The 18,944-nt window shown below is 33.6% G+C and overlaps 1 pseudogene; it reads right to left on the bottom strand.

Annotated features, from left to right (window-relative positions):
• Nucleotides 1–2,818: 2,818 nt before the first annotated feature.
• LOC112096165 lies at nt 2,819–10,577 on the bottom strand (annotated as a pseudogene).
• Nucleotides 10,578–18,944: the final 8,367 nt, after the last annotated feature.

Here is an 18,944-nt window from a genome sequence, read left to right as displayed (position 1 = left end):
AAAAAGAAATAAATAAGATATATAATACAGAATTTTGTAAATTATTTTTAATGTTAAATACAAGTATTTTAATATTATTGATCTGCAAAATAGATTTTATTAAATTAAAACCTATATGATAGATTAATAACATTAAATTAATTTTTTTATTCAAAATAATTTATAAAATATATAAAAATTATATATTATATTATTTTAATATTATATTTTGTATCTATCTATCTTAGAAGTTTATTTAAAATCATTTTTGGATTGTTAAAATTGATGTGTATAATCATCAAAAAACATTTGTGTGATTATTTATTAAACCAAGGAGGTCTATAGCAACATTTATGTTCCCAAGGGGGTATATATGCTTTTTTTTTCCCTGATTTTAGATGAATTAATTCTTAAATGTAACTATTTATCATTTACTGCAAAGAAGGTGATCAAATTAACCATAAAAAATACCCAATGAAATGTGTGAAATGCCTGAAAGGTAATAGAAACTGTCAAAAATATTTGTACGGATTGGACTAGGTAATGCCGGCCAATAATATCTAGTCCAAAGATGAGGCCGGGCCAAGTTTAAGTTTCACTTGATAAATTCAAATCCGTCCCAAAACTTGAATTTTATGAAAAAATATTATAAAATATAATATTATAAATAATTATATTTATTTGACCCATAAATTATACATATTTAAAATTTTAAATATTTAAAGTTCATATTTGAAAACCCAAATTCATTAAATAAAATTTAAAAATCATAAAACTAAAATAGGTCGAAAGCCATCCCAGCCTGGGCCATTTGGGTCTTTGCATTAACCTCAAAAGGATAAAAAGCGCATGAGGTATAGGTTTTAACCGAAAGAACTTCTTGCGCAATTCATGCGTTTCTGCTTTTATGACCAGAAATTGTTTCTTGATTCGATTTCCATTGCAAATTGTTCTCTCGACTTTTTATCAGTATGAGGTGATTGCAAATATACATATATAATATTATAAAATATAAATCTGGATTTTTTAAGCCCATAAAAGAAAATCCATTTGGGGCCGAGATTTTAAGCTCAACCTCAGTGTTAAAAAAAACATGCTTGGGCCAAATTTGAGTATTGCCATATCCTGGACCGACTTGAGTTTTTACCATGACTAAGCATAATCAATTGGTTGAAATAATTTAATTTCCAGTAAAATGATGTGAAAAATTGTGAATCAATTTGGTAATCTCGTAGAGGCCACTTTGTAACACAGCAAAAGTATTCGATTGATCTGAAATCATTGAATAATTTTTTGTTGAGGAAGGATGTCACGTGCAACAACAAGAAACGTATAATGCTACAATAAATTTAGATCAGCAATAATATTTAGGATCCTAACATTTGAGTCTCAACTTGACTCTTAATGATATGTGTCACTCATCAATTGAATAATGAATGTAATATCTAGTAAAATTATTTAACCACCATTCAATAGATGAATTCCACGTCAATAGGAACTCAAATTAAGACTTATGTTGGGACATCTAGCATTGCTCTTCGCATCAGTGGCGAGGCTCCAAGTGGGCTGGGAAATTTTTGGAAAATTTATAAAAATGTCATAATGCAAAGTTTATAAAATTGCCGCTATTTTATTTACAATAGTACCACTTTATTAATTTACAATTTTGTCATTCAAATAAATATATAGAAAAAGGGAGCATTTACTTCATTCAAGATTCCAGAACGTGCTTTCTTTCCTGGCTTCTTCAGTTCTTCCTCTTATTCTTGACAAGAATAGATAATACATTTATTGTTTATTCAATCATTTACAGTACACTTATTAATTGTTAGGTAGTAAAGACTAAAGATTATATTATTTAATTTTTGTTCCATTTTCATTGTGTACAATTAAATTATTGTTGGGTCAAATGAAGATAATTTAGCCATTAAATTCTAGCATTCAAAATTTTAAATTAATTATTGATAGATTAGAGATATTTGAAATTGATTATTGATAGAGATGGATCATAGATTCAATTTAGTATATTATACATAAAGTTAATTTGTTAATTAAACTTATTGTTTGGCTTCTGGATAGTGTTAATGTGTCATAGTGACAGACTGACGGTTCTATGAATTTTATTAGTAAATTTGTGATTATTTCTTTTAACTTCTTTTATATTTATACCTTGTTTTGACTGAAACACCCAAACGAGCGTAAACACGACTTCAAAATAAGGAAGAGAAGGAATTTTTATCAAATTGTATAGTTATCTACGTTAAAAGAGAATTTGTAAACACCGTCAATTTAAATTTGATAATAGATGGATTTAATTCTCAAAAGTATGGTAAGACACAAACTTAATAGTGTTTAATTGTGACTAAATTACTTCGTAGATATGACATATTTTCTTATGTGTAACAAAATTTTCTTTCACATTTTCTTATGTATTAACAAAATTTTCTTTCAAATTTATATTTTTAACCAAGATAATATTTGGATTTGGAAAAAATTTAGCCTACCCAAGATATTTTTTCTGGCTTCGCCCCTGATTCAGATCATCTAAACTTCCAGAAATTTCAGATAAATATTACTCGATTTTGATTTGTTATTGTTTCTCATATATTTGCATAAACACATTACATTGTTTTTGTGCTCACTGCAGAAGATACAATGATTTAGTTTTACTTACAACACTGCATAGGAACTCAATACAATATTCACTAAATGCTTGTGGAAAGTGCAGAAAGGTACTGATAGGGTCTCGTATCAGAACACAATGATTTTACCCACAACAGAACCTAGGAACTACATGCAATTGCAAAATCGGTACTAAGAAGCAGAATACCAACGCCCTTTATGAAGGTTTCCACAAAGACACAGGTGGAGTTTCAGAGTCTTCGTAGGTAGGAGTGACACCCCCATACCGATGACCCCTTACAGCATCTGCTGAAGCAATGGATTCAAGCTCGCCATTTCTTCTGGAGAAAGTTTCACTGACAGAGCTTTAATATTTTGATTCAGGTTTTCAATCTTAGTGGTTCCAGGAATCGGACACACGTCATTTCCTTGGTGATGAACCCATGCTAATGCAAGCTGAGATGGGGTGCATCCTTTCTTTACTGCTATTTCATTAACACGTTCAAATAGCTTTTTGTTATGCTCCAAATTTTCAGGTTGGAACCTCGGTTGATGCTGCAAGATTTAGAAAACAGCTCAGTACCAATACTGAACTGCAATTGAATCATTAAAAAAAGAACATCATTTTGGATAAAGCATGATTTTAGAGGAGGTTTATGTAAAATTCAATAGACCAGAAAACAAAGAAAAAGGACTAGGCGGGGACTTCTCCTAGGTGGAGGATGTTTATAGTAAAACATTTTGGCATGTTAGACAAAGGTCTCACAAGAAATAAACTCTCCTTGGACTTGTCAATTGATTTCACATTGACGTGCATAGGCAAAGCAATATAACAAAAATGGAAACTGCCACAAGGATGTAGAAGTTTGGAAGAGTCACTACAGCTAAACTTCTGGAGCATCCAGTAATAGTTTTGAGGTAATGGAACAATTTTTTTCCCTCATTTTGTTTTCACCTCTATACAACTTAAGGGGTATTATCATGTATATAAATTGAATCAGTCATGTTAAAATTTTCTGTGCATCAATGAAGTCATTGCATAGATAATTCCTTAGATTTTCAATGCAAAGAAAGCTTTTGCTCATATTTGAGGAGGTTAATGAACATAATCTGAGGGAAACAATTGAAATCTATGAAGAATTTCAGAGCTATAGAGTAAAACTAAACAAGAATTATTATTGTATTGCTAAATGAGAATGAATGTGTAATAAAGAAGACAAGTAATGCAAATATGATGAAAGTAAAAATACATGATTAGTAAACACCAAACATTTAGCTAATGATGAATAAGTTTTGGTAGACAAGTCACTTCAAAAAGGATTACAGTGTATTCAGTCCTTAGTAATTGAATTTTCATTTTTCCTCAATCCTCTCGATGCAATCCATACACAGGCAACTTCAGTGTAATTAGACGATCGAAATGAACTAGTAGAATATCTAAGAAAGAGAATTCTTAAACAAGTCCTCCTGGGTTAGGTTAGAATAACTATAACTATGGCTCTAGATAAATTTCAGAGGTTTATAAGATAAAATAGTATGCAAGTCAGTGTAGAGTATCTTGAGAGAAGGTTTTAAACATGCTTGCAGACATCGAATAATAAATGCATGGTAGCCTTACGAACATGTCTAGAATCATCCGGTGCAATGCTTTCAACCAACTTTGGTCCGGATGAAAGAAACCCACATCCTAGAGGACTGTAAGCAACAATTCCAATGCCAAGTTCCCTGAGCAGAGCAACCACCAAAATTGCGTTAGCATGCAAATGTTAAATCATCTACTCATAATTTCTTTTCCTTTCAACTAGGTCAAAACAATTCATTTGGTCCAAATAATGCCTTACCTGCAAGTAGGAACAATCTCTTCCTCCACATCTCGTGACCACAAGGACCATTCCAACTGCACAGCTGTTATTGGATGGATGGCGAGCTCGTCTAATTGTTGAAGCAGAAGCCTCCGATAGACCTATATACTTTATTTTACCCTCTTCAACTAGTTTCTTGAGTTCCCCAATCTTACGAAACAACACAAGTAAAAGAATTAGTACGTAATAACAGAAACCTCACCCACCGAGGTGACCCATGCCTGTATTTTTAAATATTCTGTGTTTCATATTCATTGGCAGCCGAGCTACCCAGAGGCTAACAAACTAATATAGTTTAACATGCATGATTGAGACAAATATATAAAAATTAAAAGCGACAAACTGTGACTTCAATGGGAACTTTAGTGTCAATGCGATGTTGGTAATAAAGATCAATACAGTCAACATCCAGACGCTTTAATCTGGCCTCACATGCAGCTCTTACATAAGCAGGATCCCCACAGTATGAGTACTGGCCATCCTCATATCTGATACCAAATTTAGTAGCCAATTCAACTCTTCCTCTGTACCTTGCTTTCAGAGCCTAATCCCAAAACCAAATTAATCAAAGCTACTATATTATTATTTGCCAAACATGCCCTTTTGAAATTAAAGGGAGGAAATAGAAGCTAAATTACATTACCTTGCCCGGAAGGATTTCATTTGTGTGTGGTCCGTAAGCATCAGAAGTGTCAAGTATAGTGATGCCACTGTCAATGGCATGGTGGATCAAGGCTATCGTATCAGATTTGGGCTTCGGGTGAAAGAAACTTAGTTTTATATTGTTTGGTAGGCTGGAAAATGAAAGAAAATAAAAGAAAAGCTTTACAAAGAAATCTATTAGATCTTTTATTATTCCAAAACTTACTGTTTAATGAATATAGATTGATATTTATATTGGGCTACAATCTCTTAACACACACGAGATTGTTGCAACACAATCATTTGCTGTATAACTAACTTGACACATCAGCTCAACCAGCTAACTAACTTTGACAGGTCAGCTTAATGATTTGATCTGCTACAACCAACTGCATCATGCTCTGCTCCAGCTACACAGCAACATCATGCTCTGCTCCAGCTTCATCTAATTCACTAACATCCCCCCTCAAGCTGAAATGTTTAGGATGAACATTCAGCTTGCTGCGAAAGTAACTAAATTGTTTGAAAGTAAGAGCTTTAGTCAACACATCTGCAGTTTGATCTTGACTAGGCACGTAACAGACTGCAACTTCTTTAGTAGTAACTTTATCTCGGATGAAATGGATATCCAATTCTACATGCTTAGTTTTAGCATGATAAACTGGATTATAAGCTAAAGCAATGGCTCCTTGATTATCACACCACATCATAGGAGTAGAGCTCAATTTGATGCTAAGTTCACCAAGTAAAGACTTCATCCAGGTAACCTCTGAAGCAGCATGAGCAAGAGATCTATACTCAACTTCTGTGCTGGATCTGGAAACAACAGCTTGCTTCTTGGACGACCAAGAGACAAGATTGGGACCTAGATAAACAGCAAATCCAACTACTGACTTCCTATCATCATGATCACAAGCCCAATCAGAGTCTGAAAAATAATGGAGTTGCAGAGCTCCTTGGTTGTAGAACTGCAGCCCAAGATGGACAGTACCTTTTAAGTACCTCAATAACCTTTTACATGCTTCCCAATGTTGAGTCTTAGGATTGGAAAGGAACTGACTCAACTTGTTTACAAAAAAAGCAATGTCGGGCCTGGTGAGAGTAACATACTGAAGGGCTCCTATAACACTTCTGTATTGAGAAACATTGTCAATTGGCTCCCCTGAGTCTTTGGTGAGATAATAACCTATAGACATTGGAGTTGGCACAGGACTGCAATTAGTCATGCCATGTTTGTCCAGAACATCAACAATGTACTTTGCTTGTGTCAAGGAAACCCCTTTGGAAGACTTGCTGACTTCAATCCCTAAAAAATAGTGAAGTTCCCCCAGATCCTTTAAAGCAAAAGTCTGATGCATATTATGAATAGTTTGCTGAATTAGTGATGGACTGGAACCAATGATGATAATGTCATCAACATAGACTAAAACAATAGTTATATGACCACTGTTCCAGGCATAAAAAAGAGAGTTATCAGACCTTGAATGCTGAAAATGCCACTGGGAGATCATTGCATCCTTAAATCTATCAAACTAGGCTCTAGGAGCCTGTTTTAAACCATACAAAGCCTTATTCAGCTTGCAAACATGATTAGGTTTAGTTGAATCAACAAAACCTTGAGGCTGAGCCATGTACACATCTTCAATTAAAATGCCATTGAGGAAGGCATTATTAACATCCACTTGCCTAATAACCCAGTGGTGCAACATTGCTAAGCTGAGAATAACCCTGATAGTTGAAGATTTAACCACTGGACTGAAGGTTTCTGTGTAGTCAACCCCATGTGTCTGATGAAACCCCTTTGCAACAAGCCTGACTTTATACCTTGAAACCGAGCCATCTGAGTTATACTTTATTCGAAACACCCACTTGTTACCAACTATCTTTACTGGAGTAGCAGGTAAAACCAAATCCCAGGTGTGATTAGTTGTAAGTGCTAGATACTCTTCTTGCATAACTTTATACCACATAGGATCAGAGAGTGCTTTGGAAACAGAAGTTGGTTCTGATTGCTGGGCTAACAAGGCTAACAAATACACTTTTGGCTTGAAAATACCTGATTTTGATTTGGTTACCATTGGATGACCAGATGGTGCAGGTTGTGGCAATGTATGGGGAGGTGAGGAATGTGAAGAGGAGAAAGAAGAAGCTGAGTTGGAGTTATTAGAAAAATAAACTGGAGTAGAGTTTGGGAAGGAAATAGAAGCATTAGACTGATGATCAGTAGGTTGAGGTGCTGATGATGCTGCTAAAGGTGCTTGTAATTGAGTAACAGAAGAAGTGGAAGACTTAAAAGAAGACTCAGAGTGTGATGGGGACTGACAGCTTAAAGAGGTTGAAGAAAAATCTACCCCAGACTCATAAGAAATGAATTTTCATTAAAGGTGACATGATTGGAAATATAGACCCTTCCAGAAGAATGAAGACACAGATATCTCTTATGTTGTGAACTATAGCCAATGAATATACATCTAGCAGTTCTGAAATCAAACTTATATCTATTGTATGGTCTGAGTGTTGGATAACAAGCACAATCGAAAGTTTTAAGTGTTGAATAATCTGGTTGATAATGAAACAGCTTTTGGAAAGGAGAAATGCTATTTAGAACTGGAGTTGGAAGTCTGTTTATCAAATAGACTACTGAGTGGAATGCATTTCACCAAAATTTGAGTGGTAAATGAGCTTGAGCTAATAAAGTCAGACCTACATCAACTATGTGTCTATGTTTCCTCTCAATTCTTCCATTTTGGTGATGAATATGTGGGCAAGGATGTCTAAAATGGATACCAGAAGTAGTGAGTAATGAGGAAAAAGATCTGAACTCCCTTCCCCAGTCAGTTTGGACAGTTTTGATTGCAAGTTGAAGATGCTTTTCAATGAATGTTTTGAAATTTTTAAAGACTTCAAGAGCATCAGATTTTGCTGATAAAGGGAATATCCAGGTAAACCTACTGTAATCATCTAGGATTGACAGGTAGTAGGTATATCCTTGGGTAGAACAAACATGAGAAGGACCCCACAGATCTGCATATATTAGTTGTAAAGGTGCTGAAGTTTTTGTTTCAACTGAATCAAAATGCAGCATATGATTTTTCCCATATTGACATGCTGAAAAAAATTTCAAACTTTCAGCTTTATCAAGAGCAGTAAAGTTGTTACAAGCTTTGAGTATGGTTTTGAGAGTATAAGGAGCAGGGTGTCTTAATCTTCTATGTAGAAGATTTACATCAGTTAAACCATTTGCAACAACTGACAGACATGAGTTTTTATTCAGCTTATCAGAAGAACTAACAGCAGAAAACTTATTAGAAGTAAAACTAGGAAAACAAGCGAAAAGAGACTGAATTTTGTTTTGACCAACTGAACTGAGAAAAACTGAGTGAGCAGCAGCATGTGAAGAGACTCTGTACAAGCCACCTTTAGCAACACCTTCAAGTAAAATTTTCCCTGTGTTCCTGGCCTTTATAAAACAGAAATCACCAAGAAATTCAACAGTAACAGGATTGTCCGCCAATAATTTGGAGATGCTAAGTAAATTCTTAGTAATAAAGGGAACATGAAGAACATGGTTAAGAAATAAAGATTGAGAATTTGAAGTATTCAGCACAACTGATCCTATATGTGTAATAGCTAATGCATTTCCATCCCCAACAAATAACTTTTCAGTACCAGTATAAGCTTGTGAATCTAGAAGTTTACCTAGATCATTAGTAATGTGATTTGTGGCTCCACTGTCAATGTACCAGGAAGGATTTTCAATGAGTTCTGGAAGTGAAGAAGACATAGCTGAGGAAGATGAAGCACTTGACTGTCCAGGATTATTGTTTCCTTGACCAACAACAAAATTAGATGATCCAAGAGTGAAAGAGTAATAGGCAGAAGGATTGCTATCTGGATACACTATATTTCCTTGATAAACAGAACCCCTGGGTGCATGACCAAAACTAGCATTTTGTCCAAAACCAGCATTTGAACCAAAACCTCCAAAACCTCTTCCACTATTACCATTATATACTCTTCCTCTACCATATTGCCCTTGATTAAAACCTCTGCCACCATTCATATTGCCTCTACCATGATTCCTCTGTGGAACAAAGGATGAGTTGTACCTATTCCTGCATCTATTTGCAGCATGACCAGGTATGAAGCAAATTTGACAAACAACTTCAGAGGAATTACTACCAGTATTAAACTGACCATATCCATATCCATTAAAACCTCCATATCCAGAATTATTACCACCTCCATAGTTATTTCCATAATTTTTCTGAAAATTTCCATTATTCTTTCCAGCATAAGAGTTCTTCTGAGCAAAATTTGCTGTCATGTCATGCATCACATCACCAGCAATTTTCCTTTCTTTTGCTCAACTCTATTTTCATGATTCAACAACAAAGAATATAGTTCATCTAATGTGATCTTTTCACCTCGAGCTAACACAGCAGTGACTAAAGACTCATAGTCTGAAGAATCAAGACCAGTTAATATGTGCATCACAAGATCATTTAACTCAATAGGTTTTCTAGCTAGAGCTAAAGTATCAGCTATGCGTTTTACTTTTACAAAATACTCAGACATATGCATTGCACCTTTCTTAATAGTTTGAATCTTCATTCTAAGTGTTTGAATTCTATCTTGTGATTGAGAGATAAATATACTAGCAAGAGTTTCCCAAAGCTGTTTTGAAGTTGTAGAATCAATCACAGTTGCAAGCAGATTTTGCTGTATCGATGACATCATCCAACTCAGTAAGAGTTGGTCAGTTTTCATCCAAGCTACGAATTCTGGATTAATAGATCTAGATCCAAATTCAGTTAAAACTTCAGCTCCATTGTTGTTTCCATAAGAAAGAAACTGCTCAGGACATTCTCGATCGCCATTGATAAACCCTTCCAAACCATTTCCTTTGATTGAAGTTAAAATTTGTGTGCGCCACATAATGAAGTTGTTTTGATCTAGCTTTACTGGCGTAACAAAACTGAAGGAGTTGTTGTTTTGAACTATATTTGCCATTTATGGCTCTGATACCATGAAAGAAACTTAGTTTTATATTGTTTGGTAGGTTGGAAAATGAAAGAAAATAAAAGAAAAGCTTTACAAAGAAATCTATTAGATCTTTTATTATTCCAAAACTTACTGTTTAATGAATACAGATTGATATTTATATTGAGCTACAATCTCTTAACACACACGAGATTGTTGCAACACAATCATTTGCTGTATAACTAACTTGACACATCAGCTCAACCAGCTAACTAACTTTGACAGGTCAGCTTAATGATTTGATCTGCTACAACCAGCTGTATCATGCTCTGCTCCAGCTACACAGCAACATCATGCTCTGCTCCAGCTTCATCTAATTCACTAACATCGGGGGCCCGTAGAAGGCGGACATGCCATGCATCCTAAGCCTTGTGCTGAAACTTCTAGACCTTGTGAACCTAGCTTGATTCTCTTCACTGTCCCCGCCATTTCTCGTCTACTCTCGTTTTCTATTGATTGGGTTAGTTGCCAAGCCAACAATTTATATTTATTTTTTTTTTGGAAAAAAAATTGCAACCGGTAATAGCTGGGCAATTAGGTGTTCTCTGTGGGCCTCACAAAACACGTGATGCTAACGTAATAGGATATGTCAACAGTTACCACAGTAACTCTAAAAAATCACACGCCGGAGTAGTTAAATAAATAGTTAAGTGGACAATGGGCGAGATTTAAAAAGAAAAAAATTTATAATACATTAAAAAAAAGGAAAGGCTGCTACTACCCTACTACAATGCGGTAAGTTTAAAACAAACCGTTGGATTCAACTAAAGTGCTTGTTTGGTATTGTTTTTGAATTAATATTTTTTAAAAACAGAAAATAAAAATAAAAATAAAAATAATGTCTTGCAGTTATTCTATTTTGAATTTAAGCATGCGTATGATATTATTTTTTGTATCATGTATTTTAAAATTAAAAAAAATTAATATGTATCAGTAGACAAAATTGAAAACTATAAAAACAATAAATATATATTTGGTAATACTATTTTTAAAAATAATTTTTACTAAATATTTATTGTCATACTTATATTTAAAAAGTAATACAAAAATGAGAATGAAAATGATGTTTTAAAATTATTGTATTTTGAAATTGAATATATGTTTGGTGATATTATCTTTAGAAACAATTTTTAATAAACATTCAAGTCATAATTATAGTTAAAAAATTGAAATAATGAAAATAATATAAAATTAATTCGTATAATCTTCATAGCTACAATTAAATTTTTAAATAAATATAGACCTACCATAAATAAGTTAGCGATAAAATTTTAAAATAGATAATATTACCATAATTACACCCCGTCTTCTCCAATTACTGTTTTGTTATGTCTTCTCCATAACAAGCAAATAAATAATTTATTTATTTTCTATTATTTAAAGAATAAGTGCAGCAACACAATATGGCCAGGCATACTCTCAAATGCCAGAACCCTACAACTCTCACCCACGTGCTTTTAAGGACGGGGGGAAAAGAAAAACTAAGAACATACAGGACGGGAGATAGAGACCTGACTTGCCCACTTGCGAGAGAGTTTAAGGGAATAACATATGCTAAAATTAGTATATATTTATATAATCTATAAATAGTAGTGCAAGAACTGAAAAAATAAAGATAGGTACTCAAAAAAAATGTTAGATCAACCCAAAAATTTAAGCAGGGCTATGTACGAGAAAAAAGAAATTAGAGTGAAAATTTACAAAAATACTTGAAAATTTGATCCTAAAAGAAGAAAATAAGATATGAGGGTGAAAGATGAAGAATAAAGTAGCTAGCTACAGAAGAAGAAGAAAGTAGAGATAAATGTTAGAAAAATGAAGAATCATCTGCGCTGATAAATGGGAAAGAAAATATAGATGAAGATGATAAAAATGGATTTATCATGTGCCTGCAAATATGAAGAATCAATTTTATAATTTATTCTATAAGTTTTTCTGTAGAATAGTCAAAACATGTTAAAGTTGTTTCCTATTTATTACTATCACATGGTTTCTTGTTTTACGTGTTTCATAGTTTACTTGTAATTTGTTCATGGATTACACTTGAAGTAAGAGACGAAAATGAAAATACTTCTTATAAAACGATACCGAACGGACCCTAATTTTCTCTTATTGAATTTCTTTGCTCATCACTTGAAATCACGTTTCTCTCTCAAATCCCTAATTTCTCTCTTCGATTTCTTTACTGTTCACATAAAATCGAAGCCTCTATCTTGCTCAAACCAAACAACTAATCCAATCCATCAATCGGTATTTTGTTTGCACACGAGAGAGACTGGGAGAGAGAGTGACAGAGCTCTGCTTTTTCGACCGGCAATCATTGCTCCTATTGCACGATGCATGGTCTTCACCATCAGTTGTTCAACCTTGATTGTCATAGTCATCACTGGAATCATTGCCGTGAAAAGCCCAAGCTGCGAGCGAAACTCCTCAAAACATTGAAAGGTTTTATTTTTATTTTTGGTTGTTTTTGTCAACAAATTCTCCTACCTTTTTGTTTTTATTTTTGGAGTGTTATTATTTCAAGGGTATTAGTACTTTTTTTTTTAGAAATGTCGTTTCCTTGTTTTGGGCTCTACTGTAGTTTGTTTGGATTCACTAGGGACAATCTTTGATCCGGCGAGGATTTACACAGAGTCAACTATAATTCCACTGTATCAATGGTCACAACACACATATGGCTTATGATTTCGGCTAGAATATGAGTTTTGGTGCAATTTTGCTTTCTACAATGGTTTAAGAGCTCTACGCTGAAGTCAGACTACTTGGCACTGTGTTTAGGCTAAAGTTATGATATTACTGTATATTGAAACATTTTCCAGTAGTTTTGATGCATTCATGTTTTAATTTGGTGGTGATAAAAACTTTTACATTATTTATATTAGAGATTAAATATCATAAATTATGTCATTTTCCTATTAGCTTAATATTTTTAATAAATTGGCGACTTAAGTCGTGATTGTGGTTGTGGTTATGGTTATGGTTTTGTTTGATCATGTTAAGGGGCTTTGTTAGAGCTTGAACATAGCTGCTGACTCTTTAGCTATTAGTTTAAGCTTTCGAGTAGATTTTTAACTTAAAAATTTCATTCTTGTGTTGTCTGTCATTGATCAGTCATCTCTATTGTAAACCTATATAATGCTTTTACTAAAATTATGTTGCATTATTTGTTTTTTATTTTTCAAAAACACAGACTTCCACTACCGTACAATTTCCTTATTACATGGTTCGAAGCATGGAAGATGACAAGGCATCCTGAGATTATGCGTACTGTAATTTTGGATGTTATTACTTTTTTTTTGTGGATAAAAACCATCAAGAGGTGGGGGATTAGGTGGGCTCTTACCTGTAACAAAAATTAGTAATGGAACAAATACGTAAAGAAGGAGATACAAACCAAAATCTCCTAAAGTAAATGAAAATACACAAAAATACACAAGAATAAAAAGAGAAGGATGAAAAAAATAAGGAAAGCCATCAATGTTAGCATATGACGTGGGGAATAGCCTGCACATCTAAATTTAGAATGCTAGATAAGCTTGCAGGAAAATCTTGGGAACACAAGAAACACTTACTAACCCGATGAGTGAATGCCCAATGGGCTAGAAAATCAACATTAAAAGTAGTCTCACGAAGTAAATGCCTAACCAAAATAGGAGAGGAAGACATCAAAGTTCACACCCGACACAATGAAATACCATAATCCCAACGAATAAGACCCCCGAAATGAGTCTAAGAAATGACCGTTGCCAAGTTCAACTCCACCTTAGCGTAGAGTTACCAAGCTTAGTAGCAAACCCTAACCCTTCATAAGCATTACGGGCTGACAACCAAGAAAAGATCCGAAAGTAGCCAAAACTGTATCTCGATGATTCCAGAGAATACCACCCGAAGTAATCATCCTAGGATTGCCCCTAGAGCAACTATCCACAATCAACTTCGCAACCTCAGGAGGCGACCTCATCTAAGAAACTAATCGAATCGACCTCCTGGGTAGACCTATAACTCGTAAGGCCTTTGTAATCCGAGAACCTAAAAATCCCCTCAGCTGGAAGGCTTAAAGCCAAAAATGGAACTAGCAAGCTTGAGATCTATTGCCACCTAATAGATAACGACATCAACAGAAACAGATTACAAATCAAACCTAAAAGCATTACGGCCCTTCCAAACTTGCCACAAAATAAAGTAAGGTAGGAGGATCTCACTACTACAAAATAGGACAAAGATGACATGTAATACATGACGAGTATACTATTAGCTGTCATCTATTAGTTTAGATGACTTATATTTATTTTTGAAAGTCATCTATTATAAAATAATTTTTACTTATGATATAAAAATGACTCACAAACTAAATAATAAGTCATCTCTAATTAAATAAAAGGTGACTCTTACTTTTAAAAATTTTTCATTTATTTTTCAAGTATAAAAACTCAACTTTCCCTTTTATTTTCTTTGTCTCCAACAAAACACTAACTCTCTCTCTCTCTTTGCCTCCATTTCTATGAAATTTCACAATCTTAATCTCTAAAATTGCCTTTCCCCCACAACATCTTCTTATCTTTTACTTCCAAGTTGTAAACCCCTAATTTCACCCATTATTTATGCAGCCCCAAAATAGCAAACCCTAACTATTCACACATAGTTGAAGTGAAGACAGAGAAGAAATCTTAAAGCTTTGTACCACACATTTTGAGGAGAAGATTATAAAGCTTGGACCACAAAACTATCAAGCAAAATATTGAAGTATTCGACCACCTTTAATCTTGGATTTTAAAAGTTCCACATAAAGGTACTTTCTTTTCTTTTGTTTAATCGTGCTTGTGAAAGAAAACAATAGATTGTGTGTTTGTGGATGGTCTACATGTGCAATTTTTTTACTTTACCTAATTTATTCATGTTTGAGTAGCAAATATTAACAATATGGATTAATAGTAAAGTTATCTCTAGGGATTAGATTTTATGAAGGAGTTTGTAATGTCTATAATTACATATTTTAAGGAAGGTATAAATACGAAACCATTTTATCATATGCTCAGCCCTAAATTAATATAAATGCTCACCACCATAGCAATCCATTTGTTGTGCCTTTGTGCTTGGTCTCTGACATTTCATGTCCAACAAGATTATTTGATCTGTTGTGTTATGTGCTTAATAAATTGATGTTTTGTTGATATTATTTAGCTACGATAATAATTTCACTTTTTCTCAAATTAGGACATAGGAAATCAAATTGGATCCTATGTTGCTTAGCCTAAACAATTTTTCATCTTGAATGATGTTGAGGTACGTATCTATAATTATTGTTTGTCTTTGATATTTCATAAATTAATAATAATAATACTATTTTTTGTTATTCTAGTTATATAAAGTAATCCATTAAGAATGTGCAAGAATACAAAGTGCCAACAAGAATAGATGCCCTTTGCAAGTACACTCGCAAGTGTTGACTAAAGCATTATTGATTGAAATTTATCCTAGGATCTTTGGTAATGAACAAGCCGAATTTATTTATCAATTGACGACATCGTACAATTCTATAGCATGGAAAAAATTGGGGTCGCAACAATAACTTGTTACATGAAGTAATTAAACTAGTTATTTTCTTAGCAAGCATAATTAGATATAATTTTTATGTATGCAGTGTAGTAATTATCACTTGTTTTCCCTTGTCATCTTTCTGAGGTCTTGCAGGACCCTTACTTGGACCACATTTATAAATTTGGTAATCCTTGAAAATTGTTTCATGAAACTAGAGATAATGGTGAGACTAGAGCTCGTGCAATGTATCAAGAATGGAAATACTTGATCCAGAATAGATTATGATATTTCCTTACAATACCGGGTTTGTTATTTTATTGGTCGTATATAGCATTTGGAGTTTATTTTCTTTTTCTTTTACAAAAATATGCAAGACTGATATTTATCATTATATATAGCGAACATTGGATGTTGATTGTTGTGGATACACACATATTCATAGTATATTGATTCACTTGGTCATGAACCTCACATTGATTTGAAGAATTTTGTATCACTGTAAGTTATTATCAATTCTAATGCATGTAGTAAAACATGACTAAATGTGTATATCTAATTATATCTTAAGTGCTTTCAAGATTTTTGTGGCAAAAATGGGAAATGCAGATCGAAAATCCTTTGTTTTGAAGAAGGTTAAGGTATATGAAACTGTACATATATATGTTCAATTTAAATTTCTTTACATATGCACATGTCATTAATTAGTTCAAAATTCTTGTGTAGTGTCCTCAACAAACTATACGTGTTGAATTATGTCATTAGGTTTATGAAGGAAATTAATGAAAGCTAAGATGATTCAATAAAAAAACGTGGTAGTCATTTCCTTATCCTTTTAAAGTTTATAGATTTCATAACGTTGATGCATGTATTAGTATTGACTATTTTTTGTATGATATATAGTTTGTTGGATGAGACAACTGCACCTAAAAGGATATTAATGAAGTAAGAATGGAGTAGGCAAAGTACATATGGAAGAATATTTTCGCTAAATTTAATAGCACAATGACTTTGAGAGGTTAGTAAATGAATAATATTATTTTATTCATATCTTTGTTATTGTCTTTGTTTCGAATAAGACATTAAAAGGAATTATTTCAATTATTTCGATATTGTAATCAAGTAAGGTTCGTCAAAAGGGTTTACTCTCAAACTCTATCTGGCTTTGGCATGATTACTGGAGTAGCCAACAAGATGGCCGCATTTTGTCATTCCTTTGAAGAATGTAATATTTTTCTTTTAGAAAAAAAGAGTTATTGATATCTAGTTCCTTTAATTTTGAAATTGTAATATTTTATTAGTATTGTTTGTAACGTACTAGATTTATATATGATTCATGCAATGGCTTGGTGAATTTTTATTTTTACACTATAGGTCTTCAAAAAATTTATTACATTACATGTAAGCATAAATAATAATAATAATAATAATAATGACAACCATTTCATATCATTAGTAATCTATTCATATTAGAGTGACGACTATTGTTGACGTCTATTACTTAAAGGTAGTCATTTATACTTGAAGAAAATATAGTTATTTTACAACATCAGATGACTGTTTTTTTAAGAAATGAGTCATCTATAATACTTATTAGATGACTCTCTTTACGTGTCATCTTTTGTACCTCATGTTAGATGACTGTTGCAAATATGACTAATTTTACTTTGTCATCATAAAGATAATTTAAATGTCATCTATGTTCTTTTTTGTAGTAGTGTCTGAAGGTGACTTCGAGAAGGGACATACCACCACCAATGAAGAAGCAAAGCATGGGGGAGGGGGTTAAAAAAAGCAACATCTTTCATACCCAAAATATGAAGAAAATGAGCCCAAACTTAGCGAAATGGGCAATTAATAAATAAGTGTCGAAAAGTCTCAATAACTCGACCACAAACACACTAAGAGACTATGCAAAAACTCCTCAAGCACAATGCACCATTAGTAGCCAAAAAATCATGCAATAAATCACTAAAAAAAAATTAAGACGGGATATGTTGTTGCCAGATACTCGAAAAACCTCATCCCTCGACCTAGAACAATAGACAAGCTCCTAAACTGTCTACAAATGAAAAATGCCATCAGAGGCAAGATCCCATTGAATCAAATTTGGCTCCTTACTAGAAATAGGAACCAATAAAATTTACTCAACAATAGAAAAAGACAACACATCCTGGAGCTTACCCTTATCACATATTGTACCCCGCCAATAAAAGGAAATTAACACCCTAAAAGCCATTGTAAGATTATAAATGACCAAAGGACAAGAGCTCAGCCAACAATCATACAAAAAACTACACTCTCCATGACTAACCAACCAATGCACATGAGGCCCAACAACACACTGAATGGAGCAAAGGCATCTCCAGAGAGGAGAGACTGGATAACTAAACTAAAGTTAAATCATATATGTAGCTCTGTAATACTTAGACTTCATATAAGAAGCCTATAATGAGTTCTGCTCTTGAAAACACTACTAAAGCGTGAGCACAAAAGCTTTAGCAATATCATCAAAAGACCAGATACTAAGGCCACCTTTCTCAATCGGATAACACACTGCTGGCCATCTACACCAGTAAATCGGTTGCCTCGTTCTCGGAATCACCTCATAAGAATCGAGTAAATAGTCTCTTTAAGTGCTGAACCATAGCTACAAGACGGAGAAGAGCATGAAACAAATGAAACAACATAGAGGACAATACATGTTGAATGAGCACCAGCTTCCCACAAAAAGATAGCAATCAATTAGTCTAACCCGAGATCCGATCCCTGGACTTCCATACCATATCATCAAAATAAGAAATTTTGAGATGCCCCATAAAGACCAGGCACTTAAGATAAATGAACGAAAGCTGACATCGTTGGAAACCAGTAATAAAATGGACAATAGCTGGTGCGAGGCAAAAGTCTAGCCCTCAATATAGAAACTGCTCTTGGCCTGACCAATCAACTGCCTCGAAATTGCCTCATAATGATGTCAAAAATCTATAATCTGTTGAAGGCTCAGCTAACTCCCATTTACAAAAATAACAACCTCATCCGCAAAGTTCAAATGAGAGACACTAATACGTGCAACAAAACAATACTGCACAAAAGGATATTGAGAGTACAAATGGTCTAAGCCCTGAGACAAAAACTCATCAGCAATGATAAACAAATATAGAGAAAGATGATTGCCTTGCTTAAGACCTCTCTGAGACTAGAAACATCCATGATTGATGCCATTCACCACAATGAGAACCAAGAGCCAAAGATAGC

This window comes from Citrus clementina, unplaced genomic scaffold (genome assembly GCF_000493195.1).
Source record: "Citrus clementina cultivar Clemenules unplaced genomic scaffold, Citrus_clementina_v1.0 scaffold_8, whole genome shotgun sequence".
Lineage (NCBI taxonomy): Eukaryota > Viridiplantae > Streptophyta > Magnoliopsida > Sapindales > Rutaceae > Citrus > Citrus x clementina.
The sequence above is the reverse complement of the archived record's forward strand: the minus strand, read 5'-3'. Positions and strand labels throughout refer to the sequence as shown.